This window comes from Stegostoma tigrinum, chromosome 19 (assembly GCF_030684315.1).
Source record: "Stegostoma tigrinum isolate sSteTig4 chromosome 19, sSteTig4.hap1, whole genome shotgun sequence".
Lineage (NCBI taxonomy): Eukaryota > Metazoa > Chordata > Chondrichthyes > Orectolobiformes > Stegostomatidae > Stegostoma > Stegostoma tigrinum.
The window spans coordinates 22776248-22786013 of NC_081372.1; the positions used below are offsets into that span (position 1 = coordinate 22776248).

Here is a 9766-nt window from a genome sequence, read left to right on the forward strand (position 1 = left end):
GCCAGAAGTACCAAGAGGCTGATCCTCCCCAGTCTCTTCCTGAACTCCCCAGTATCACCAATGTCACAGTTGAGCCAATTTGATTAAATCAATTACATGACAGCTGAAGGCAAGTGGTGCTGGCCTAGTAGGTCTAGGACCATCTGCAGAGAGAGAAAAACTGATGATTCTTCTTTCAAAGTAGAGTCATTAGACGCAAAATGTTAACTTGTTTTTTTCTCTCCACAGCTGCTGCCACGGCTGCTGATTTTTTCCAGCAACTTATATTTTCAATGTCCAACATCTGAAGTATTTTGCCTTTATTTGAAGGCTGGGTGCAGTGGATCCTGCAAAATGCCAAGAGTCTAATAATATACCAGCATCACGGCAGCGGTGTCACAGTGGTTAGCACTGTTCTCTCAGTGCCGGGGACCTGGGTTCAGCCTTAGGCAGTTGTCTGTGTGGAGTTTGCATATTCTCCCCATGTCTGTATCAGTTTCCCTGGGTGCTCAGTTTCATCCCACAGTCCACATATGTGCAGGTCAGGTGGATTGGCCATGCTAAATTGCCCTGTAGTGAGCAGGTTTGTTACCTACTGTGAAAGTGGAATTATAGGGTGGGATGCTTTTTGGAGTTTCAGTGCAGACTTGATGGGCCAAATGGTCTCCATCTGAAGAATCTATGAATAGTACTAAAGGCATTTGCTTCAGAACTAACTCCTGAACTAGCCTTAAACCGAAACAAGCTTTTTAAAGCAAAGTGAAAACACCACATGTTCCTAACAATGTGAAACATTGCCCAGATACATCTTTTCCCCAAAAAGCAAGATATGTCCAATCAGTCTACTCACAAACAATCAGTAAAGTTATAGAAATGTTGTTGACAATGCAATGAAATGGCATTTAAGTAGCAATAAACTGCTAAACAATAGTCAGTCTTGGTTCCATCAGGTTCACTCAGCTTCAGCCCTCATTACATCCTTTGTATAAACCAGGCAAGAAAAAAATTCAACAGGCAAGGTAAAGAGTGATAATCTTTGACATTGAGCAATGTTTGACTCACTGTGGCATCAAGGGGTCTTGGAAATATTGAAATTGATGGGAATTGGGGGAAAAGTCTATGGTTGGAGTCATACCTCAGACAAAGAAAGATGGTGGTATTCGTTGAAGTCTAATCACTTCAGCCCTAGAAGATTGTTGCAGAAGTTCCTCGTGGTAGGAGTCTTAGACCCAAACATCTTCAACTGCTTCATCAATAACCTTCTAGCCAACATATAGTCAGAAAGGCCAATGTTTGCTGATGATTTTACATCACTCAGCATCGTTTTTATTCTTTGGTTGGTGAAGCATTGCATGCTCAAATACCGATTATCAGTGCAAGCCTGAAAAGTTGTAAGTCACATTCAGACCAAAGAAGTTGCTGCAAATAGTTCAATCTTCAAAGAAGACTTTCTTTCTCCAATTAACTTTCAATGGTGCTACCACTGCTGAATGCCCAATCATCCAGGGGATTACCAATGAACTGAAACCTAACAGGACACAGCCATAAAAATACTGACTTCAACAGAGCAGAGGCCAGGAATTCTATAGCTAGTAACTCATTTCATGATTCCTCAAAGCTTATCCAGCATCTACAAGGCACAAATCAGGAGTGTGATGGAATATTCTCCACTTGCCTGAATGAATGCAGCTTCAACAACACCTAAGAAACTTGACTCTAATCAAAGCAACTCACTTGATTGACATCCTATCCACTATCTTCAACATTTATTCCCTTCCCATTGATGCTCAATGACAGCAATACATAATATTTGCAAGATGTACTGCAATATTTCACCAAGCCTCCTTCAATAGCTCTTTTCCTGTCTATATCCTCTACTATCTAGGAGTAGAAGGGAAGCATAGGAATACCACCACTTGCAAGATCCTCTCCAAGTCACAAATCATCATAAATTTGAATATCACTGTTTCTGTACCCATCGCTGGATCAAAATCCTGGCACTCGCTTCCAAACAACAGTGGGTGTACCTCTACTCTCTGAACTTCAGCAGTTCAAGAGACTTCTCAAAACCAATTAAAAGATGAGAAACAAGCAATGGCTTTAACAATGACACCAACATGCAAAGAATTAAAAGAACAAAAAGAAATTCTTGTCAAATCAACAAGACCAAATTAACCAGTCTGTTTGGGATATCCAGGTGTGTATAAAATGCCTGCCATTTTGCCTAAGGTTAAAAACAAACTTATGATCTGAATTTACTTATTGTGAACTATTTTGGAACATCTCCATAATATAATAAAAAGCATTAAGTGGCTTTGATATGACTGAACCATAACTTAATGGCACTTTTGTTGCAAACTTTTACAAAGTGTTGCCATGATTTACAACACAACTCATGGTAGTGTTAGAGATAATGGGAACGGCAGATTCTGGAGAATCCAAGATAACAAAGTGTGAAGCTGGATGAACACAGCAGGCCAAGCAGGATCTCAGGAGCACAAAAGCTGACACTTCAGGCCTAGACCCTTCATCAGAGAGGGGAATGGGGAGAGGGTTGGGAAATAAATAGGGAGAGAGGGGGAGGCGGACCAAAGATGGAGAGAAAAGAAGATAGGTGGAGAGGATAGTATAGGTGGGGAGGTAGGGAGGGGATAGGTCAGTCCAGGGAAGACGGACAGGTCAAGGAGGTGGGATGGGGTTAGTAGGTAGGAAATGGAGATGCGGCTTGGGGTGGGAGGAAGGGATGGGTGAGAGGGAGAACAGTTTAGGGAGGCGGAGACAAGCTGGGCTGGTTTTCCGATGCAGTGGGGGGAGGGGACGAACTGGGCTGGTTTTGGGATGTGGTGGGGGGAGGGTAGTGTTATTCCATTATCAAGTGTGAATACCTGCAATGGCAAAAAAGTACAAGAATAGGGAAACAAACTTCCATTGAGGAGTTAGCGGTGCAGAACTGACGTCATTAGTAATGGATTACTACACAATCAAGCTCTTACACCAGAAGTGGTAATTCTGCAGGTTGTAGGTACTGCTGGAACAGTAATGACATAGATGATTCTGAACATTACAGACAGCTGGAAAATTTAATTTGTCTGGCCACATCTGTGGAGAGATAGGAGAGGAAATGTTTCAGGTCCAGAGTATCTTTTTTCTGAACAATTCTGAAAAAAAATGCTCACTGGACCTGAAATGTTATCTCCACTTTCTCTCCAAAGATGCTGCCAGACCTGCCAGAATTTTCTCAGAAATTTTTTCTGTTGTTTCTGATTTCCAGTAACCACAGTTCTTTGTTTTCTTTTGTTTGACAAATTTAATTCACTGAAATTGTTTTCTATACTTTAAAAATTAATATGTAGCATATATTTCTAGATCATTTCTAACAGACTTTATGGCATGAACAAAAATAATCTTCATATTCTTGTTGATCCGTTTATGAAAATCAAATAAACAAACAAAACTAATCTGCAGCAACTACACATTTCAATCACAAATTATTTAGAGGGCAGTAGCAAAAAGTGCAATGCGACTGTATCAAGTCTGCATTTACAGTGTTGCAACAATTAACTACAAAGATAATCCCAGAAACACTAAGTAAGCAGAATCTGCACAAACAATGCATGAGGCAAACAATAAATTTAATGCTGTCAAACTTAAACGCACAAGTGTCTTTTTCTTGAAGGGGAACGTGAGACCCTTTAATCTTTTGTATACCCCTCCAAACTTGCAGCATATCTCACATCAAATTCCAAATGAACCAGTGTAATCATTCATTCTTAGAGAGCTGGATAACTGCATAGCAAGATTGCACAAGCAGCAAATAAAGTGAATAAACTCGACTTTAATGCTGTTGACTGATGCATCGTGGTGTGCGGCCCAGGGAACAGACCGTACAGCACAGAGTCCTGCGTCACAGAGCTGCTTGGAACAAACCTCAAAATAAAAATTGCATCTTCCACCAGACTTCATTTGCAAAGGCACATTCCAGAAGGAAACACATGACAGTGTCAACCCCACTGCAGCCACTTCAAAGGCAGCTTATGGTAATGCAGGCTGACCGGCCATACATAAAGGAACTCACAGGTTGTGCCCTTCTCACTGCCAGCCAGGCGGCATCTCGGTGTTTGTTGGAAAATTCTGGTGATGAGGCATTCTGCGAAATTACATTGACAGTCTGCACAGGGAACCACACGACAGGACCCACCCTCTCCTTTTCCCACAGTATCTCAAGGATGCTATGCGCTGACCATTTCCTGATGGACTTGTGGTCAAAGGTGTTTTTCGTTGCAAATTTCTCTACAAAGGACAGGTGATACAGAAAGGTCCAACTCCTTGGAATGTCCTGCACCAATGAGTCCCATCCTTCACAACACCAGGGATGTGTAGAACCTCAGCATGTGGTGACACTAAAATGTGAGGCTGGATGAACACAGCAGGTCCAGCAGCATCTCAGGAGCACAGAGCTTTTGTGCTCCTAAGATGCTGCTGGGCCTGCTGTGTTCATCCAGCCTCACATTTTATTATCTTGGATTCTCCAGCATCTGCAGTTCCCATTATCACACGTGGTGACACTTGCTGTTTGTGCACCAAGGGTCTACGCAGACCTTGATGCAGCCATACACAAAGGTGGCTATCAAGATGAGGGCAACAGTAGGGCATGTTCTTCCTCCCCCTTATCCAGAGCTTTGTACATGGGGTCCCTGCAGACCCAGTCTATCTTAAGCTTCCAGATGAAACGAAAGATGGTTTGGGAGAATGAAACAGCACTGGTTTTTTTTTGGGGGGGGGGAAGATGGGCCAGACGTATACTACATACAACACAGAGAGTGCCTCACCTCTGATGAGTTTCTGCTTCACTTTGGCAATGCGGTTTTCCCAAGATTTTGTATATCGACTGTGCCTGGAGGACCATCAACTTGGTGAAAGGCGCTCTTTGGTTTGCTGGACCTTCTAGAACACAGAGTTGACACCAACTAAGTGTTGCAGACTGGTACATTCCAAGGTCCAGGACAATGTGTTGAGGGGCACACAAAAGCTTGGGGCAGCTGCTGCCAAGGCAAAGTGGGGAAAGACCATGATCTGGGGTCTTCCTGCTGAAGGTAAATGGGGGCCCATGCAGTTATTGGGTCCTCAGTGTGTTAAATCTGTGTAAATATTAACACTGCAGGTGTATGAGGGGTATTTGGTTTTGTGTTCAGTCAAACGCCAATATTTTGTTTTACTTGATATGCAACTGTGAAGAACCAAACTGCTTTTGTGTCAATGTTTATTTACAAAGGCTTTTTTTAATGAATGAAGCATATTTTTGAATTTAAGAAAAGCTGTTGACTGATGCTTCAAACTGCTCTTCAGATAGTTCCAAAAGATTGTGCTCTTCCAATTGAAAAAGCAGCCTTCGTCTGGAGCATAATACTATCGATAATAATATCAACAATCTCTCAATACTGCAATGAACAGCCAGCCTAAACAGAGTGCATCTGGGGGGGAATTTGCACATATAACCCCCGGCTATTGATGCAACAGTACTCCCAATTGAGCTTCAAATCAAAATATGCAGTTTAAAAGCATAAAAGTCTCAGTGATTAAAATGAATCTACGATGTATTCATTCCCCATGATAAATAAGTGATCCACAAAATACAACTTATTTCCCTAACGATAAAACCGATGTAAAAACTGCATGGCTATGTCCTTTTACAGACAATGCTGAAACTTCACCCAGGATTTATTGTATACCACACCATTAAAACTTGGCCTTTACATTCATAGCATGACCTACCAACCTTTACAGAGTCATGTCAGTCATATTTACTGTTTTACCATTCCTGATTTATTATCACTGTAGAATAATGTCCTTGCGTTTCAGACGTTAGATTGGAATTATTACAAGGCATTTTATGGAATTATTAGAAAGCATAGATCCTAGTGTATTCAGCCCAGCATTTCACACGCTTGAGTCCTCTAGTTGCCATTTTCCTATTAACCCTCTAACTATGCAGACAGCACGTCAGTGCAAAGCCGACGCTGCTCCCTGCTGCTTCCTAAGACTATTGTAAAAAAAATTGGAATAAGTAACGAAAATCAAACTAGAACAAGAGGATTAGTAGCGGTTCACTTGGTGTTGAAATTTTAGGCTGCTAATTCGTCTAAGTATTCGTCTCTGAAACAATCTAGCAGGGCAGTAGCTTAGAAGCAATACTTTGATAGGTGGTAATTTCTTTGTTTATTTTCCCCCATCCTGTGATTCTGGCTGCACTTCAGTGCCTGTCGTTTGTGCCGGCACCAGTTACTGTTAGAACATTTACAGTCACACCCATCGTAACACTGCATCGGCTGGGGTGGGAACTCCCGCAAATGGTACGAAGCACAGAAGGAAAAAGTGCTAAAACAAGTCCTTTCCCAGCGCTCACCATCGGAGCCCACCTCCGACTTGTCTAGACCCCGTGACTGCACTGTTCAGCTCAATCCGGCTGCTCCAGGCGAAGGAATGCTTTCACTCTGCTGCTTAATGATCGAGCAAACTGCGGAGCTCACAATCGTCTGCTCTCGCCAAAAGGCAGACTAAAAAAGGTTGCTGGAGAGGGGCCATGCCGACTATTTCTGTACTGTTAAGTTACAATAAGTCTTTGTCATTGAGCTACAATGCACAGACCCGTGTCTTTTCCATCCTCATAGAAAATATGTAACTCCTGCTCACTTTCGGTCAGCACTGTGCAACACCCGTAAGGTGCAGTGAGAACCAGAACCAACCCCCTAGAGCTGTCTTGTACAAGAGGGGGGAGGATATTCACAGCGCTGGCTGAGATTGTACCAGGTAACTGGCACAGCGACGAGGAATAACGCACTTTCACCGAGTACCTGTGGCGTCAGGATCTTGGCAGGTTTGCAGCACGGGCGATGTTCATCAGGGAACACGTTGTGATCAAGGATCAAGCCACTAGCCTTTGCGTTGACAGCTCCAGTAACGTGTGGAGGGAACCGTAAAGCTGAATGCGAGCTCACGCCTAGACTGCGCGATTCGTTTGCCACACACACTGCACGTATTGAAATCACTCGCCTACCTCCAACCCTGCCCAATGAGATCGCGTCGTTTTCAGTATTAATCCCACAATTCTTTCTCAGCAATGCAACAAATTCCTTACTGCAGGAACAAGAGAGGGAGAAAAATGCTGCAATTGCTATTGACTTCCGCCACGTGATGAAACGCTGCAAAGTTAATGTTTTGTAACCTCACTGAAGAACTCAGAAATGTGAGGGGCTCCGAAATTACGTTACCTATCAGGCAGATGGTGTTAGCGCTTAGGGGGGAGGGTACAGGCACAAAGACCCCTTTCCATGCATAATATAAACGTTTGCATGTAGCATCTTTTGTGATCTGAAATAGTCCTTAATCACATGTTACTGATTATCAATGAAGCTGTGCAGCGATGTCTTATGACTTGTGTTCAGATGTGAGCCACTTCAGAGAGAGAGAGACAGTCATGTAGGACAAATTACTGATGAACATGATGTACAGCGTCAGGGTTTTTTTTTGCATCACAGCCACTAGAATACAGTTATAGTGTAAAAATAACCGTAGGTCAAAAAAATCTTTGTTCTGGTACAGCTAGATATTAACTCAATGTGTACTGGATAACAGGAAATGTAAAGGCTTCTTGCAGACTGGACGTTTATTTGGACATGAGATAATGGGAACTGCAGATGCTGGAAAATCCAAGATAATAAAGTGTGAAGCTGGATGAACACAGCAGGCCAAGCAGCACCTGAGGAGCACAAAAGCTGACGTTTCGGGCCTAGACCCTTCATCAGCAAGGGGGATGGGGAGCGGGTTCTGAAATAAATAGGGAGAGAGGTGGAGGCGGACTGAAGATCGATAGAGGAGAAGATAGGTGGAGAGGATAGTATAGGTGGGGAGGGGATAGGTTAGTTCGTGGAGGGCGGAAAGGTCAAGGAGGCGGGATGAGGTTAGTAGATAGGAAATTGAGGTGCGGCTTGAGGTGAGAGGAAGAACAGGTTAGGGTGGCGGGGACGAGCTGGGCTGGTTTTGGGATGCAGTGGGGGGGAGGGGATGAGCTGGGCTGGTTTTGGGATGCAGTGGGGGAGGGGGAGATTTTGAAGCTTGTGAAATCCGTAGTGATACCATTGGGCTGCAGGGTTCCCAAGCAGAATATGAGTTGCTGTTTCTGCAACCTTCGGGTGGCATCATTGTGGCACTGCAGGAGGCCCATGATGGACATGTAATCTAAAGACTGGGAGGAGGAGTTAAAATGGTTTGCGACTGGGAGGTGCAGTTGTTTTTGCGAACCGAGCAGAGGTGTTCTGCAAAGCGGCCCCCAAGCCTCCGCTTGGTTTCACCAATGTAGAGGAAGCCACACCGGGTACAGTGGATACAGTATACCACATTGGCAGATGTGCAGGTGAACATCTTTATATGGAAAGTCATCTTCCGCCATGTACCATCATCCTCCGACATTTCCGCCATCTACAATCCGACCCCACCACCCAAGACATTTTTCCATCCCCACCCTTGTCTGCCTTCCGGAGAGAGCACTCTCTCTGTGACTCCCTTGTCCGCTCCACACTCCCCTCCAACCCCACCACACCCGGCACTTTCCCCTGCAACCACAGGAAGTGCTACATTTGCCCCCACACCTCCTCCCTCACCCCCAACCCAGGCCCCAAGATGACTTTCCACATCAAACAGATGTTCACATGCCCATCTGCCAATGTGGTATACTGTATCCACTGTACCCGGTGTGGCTTCCTCTACATTGGGGAAACCAAGCAGAGGCTTGGGGACCGCTTTGCAGAACACCTCTGCTCAGTTCTCAATAAACAACTGCACCTCCCAGTCGCGAACCATTTCAACTCCCCCTCCCATTCCTCAGACGACATGTCCATCATGGGCCTCCTGCAGTGCCACAATGATGCCACCCGAAGGTTGCAGGAACGGCAACTCATATTCCGCTTGGGAACCCTGCAGCCCAATGGTATCAATGTGGACTTCACAAGCTTCAAAATCTCCCCCTCCCCCACTGCATCCCAAAACCAGCCCAGCTCGTCCCCGCCTCCCTAACCTGTTCTTCCTCTCACCCATTGCCTCCTCCCACCTCAAGCCGCACCTCCATTTCCCACCTACTAACCTCATCGTGCCTCCTTGACCTGTCCATCCTCCCTGGACTGACCTATCCCCTCCCCACCTCCCCACCTATACTCTCCACCTGTCTTCTCCTCTATTCATCTTCGGTCCGCCTCCCCCTCTCTCCCTATTTATTTCAGAACCCTCTCCCCATCCCCCACTCTGATGAAGGGTCTAGGCCCGAAACGTCAGCTTTTGTGCTTCTTAGATGCTGCTTGGCCTGCTGTGTTCATCCAGCTTCACACTTTGTTATCTTAGTTTATAGGGACATGCTTGCTCTATCTTGTGTCATATTATATGGCGATTAAGACTCGTTCCGTAGTCTCCTCTTAAACTCATCATTTTGACGAGTCTTAAAACTGGAAATCATTGGCTCCTGTAGACTTTCCTTCCTCCCTTAACTTTTATGTTTTTAAAGCAAAACATGTCGTTACCTAATCAGTATTTTGTTTTATGTCTTCATGGGATGTTAGAGTACTTGCCGTTGACAAGGTGGTGATGAGTCTAGTTCCTGAACTGGTGCAATCCATATGCTGTGATACTGGGTGTTCCAGGCTTTTCACCTTATAATGGTGAAGGAATGGTGACGTCATTACAAGGCAAGCTGGTTTACCACTTCAAGCAGAATTCTTGGGTGGTAGAGTTTGTTAATTTT

General features: G+C 44.5%; 1 protein-coding gene across 8 annotated transcripts in view; it reads right to left on the reverse strand.

Annotated features, from left to right (window-relative positions):
- Positions 1-7066, reverse strand: part of LOC125461522 (band 4.1-like protein 1) — a 279674-nt gene extending 272608 nt beyond the window's left edge. For 3 of the 8 annotated variants that reach the window (XM_048550412.2, XM_048550414.2, XM_048550406.2), the window contains exon 1: positions 6831-7065. The gene's annotated coding sequence lies outside the window, so the exon portion shown is untranslated. Of the gene's footprint in view, positions 1-6817 lie in introns of all 8 variants that reach the window. The other 5 variants (XM_048550418.2, XM_048550416.2, XM_048550411.2 and 2 more) reach the window with 4 other exon arrangements.
- Positions 7067-9766: the final 2700 nt, after the last annotated feature.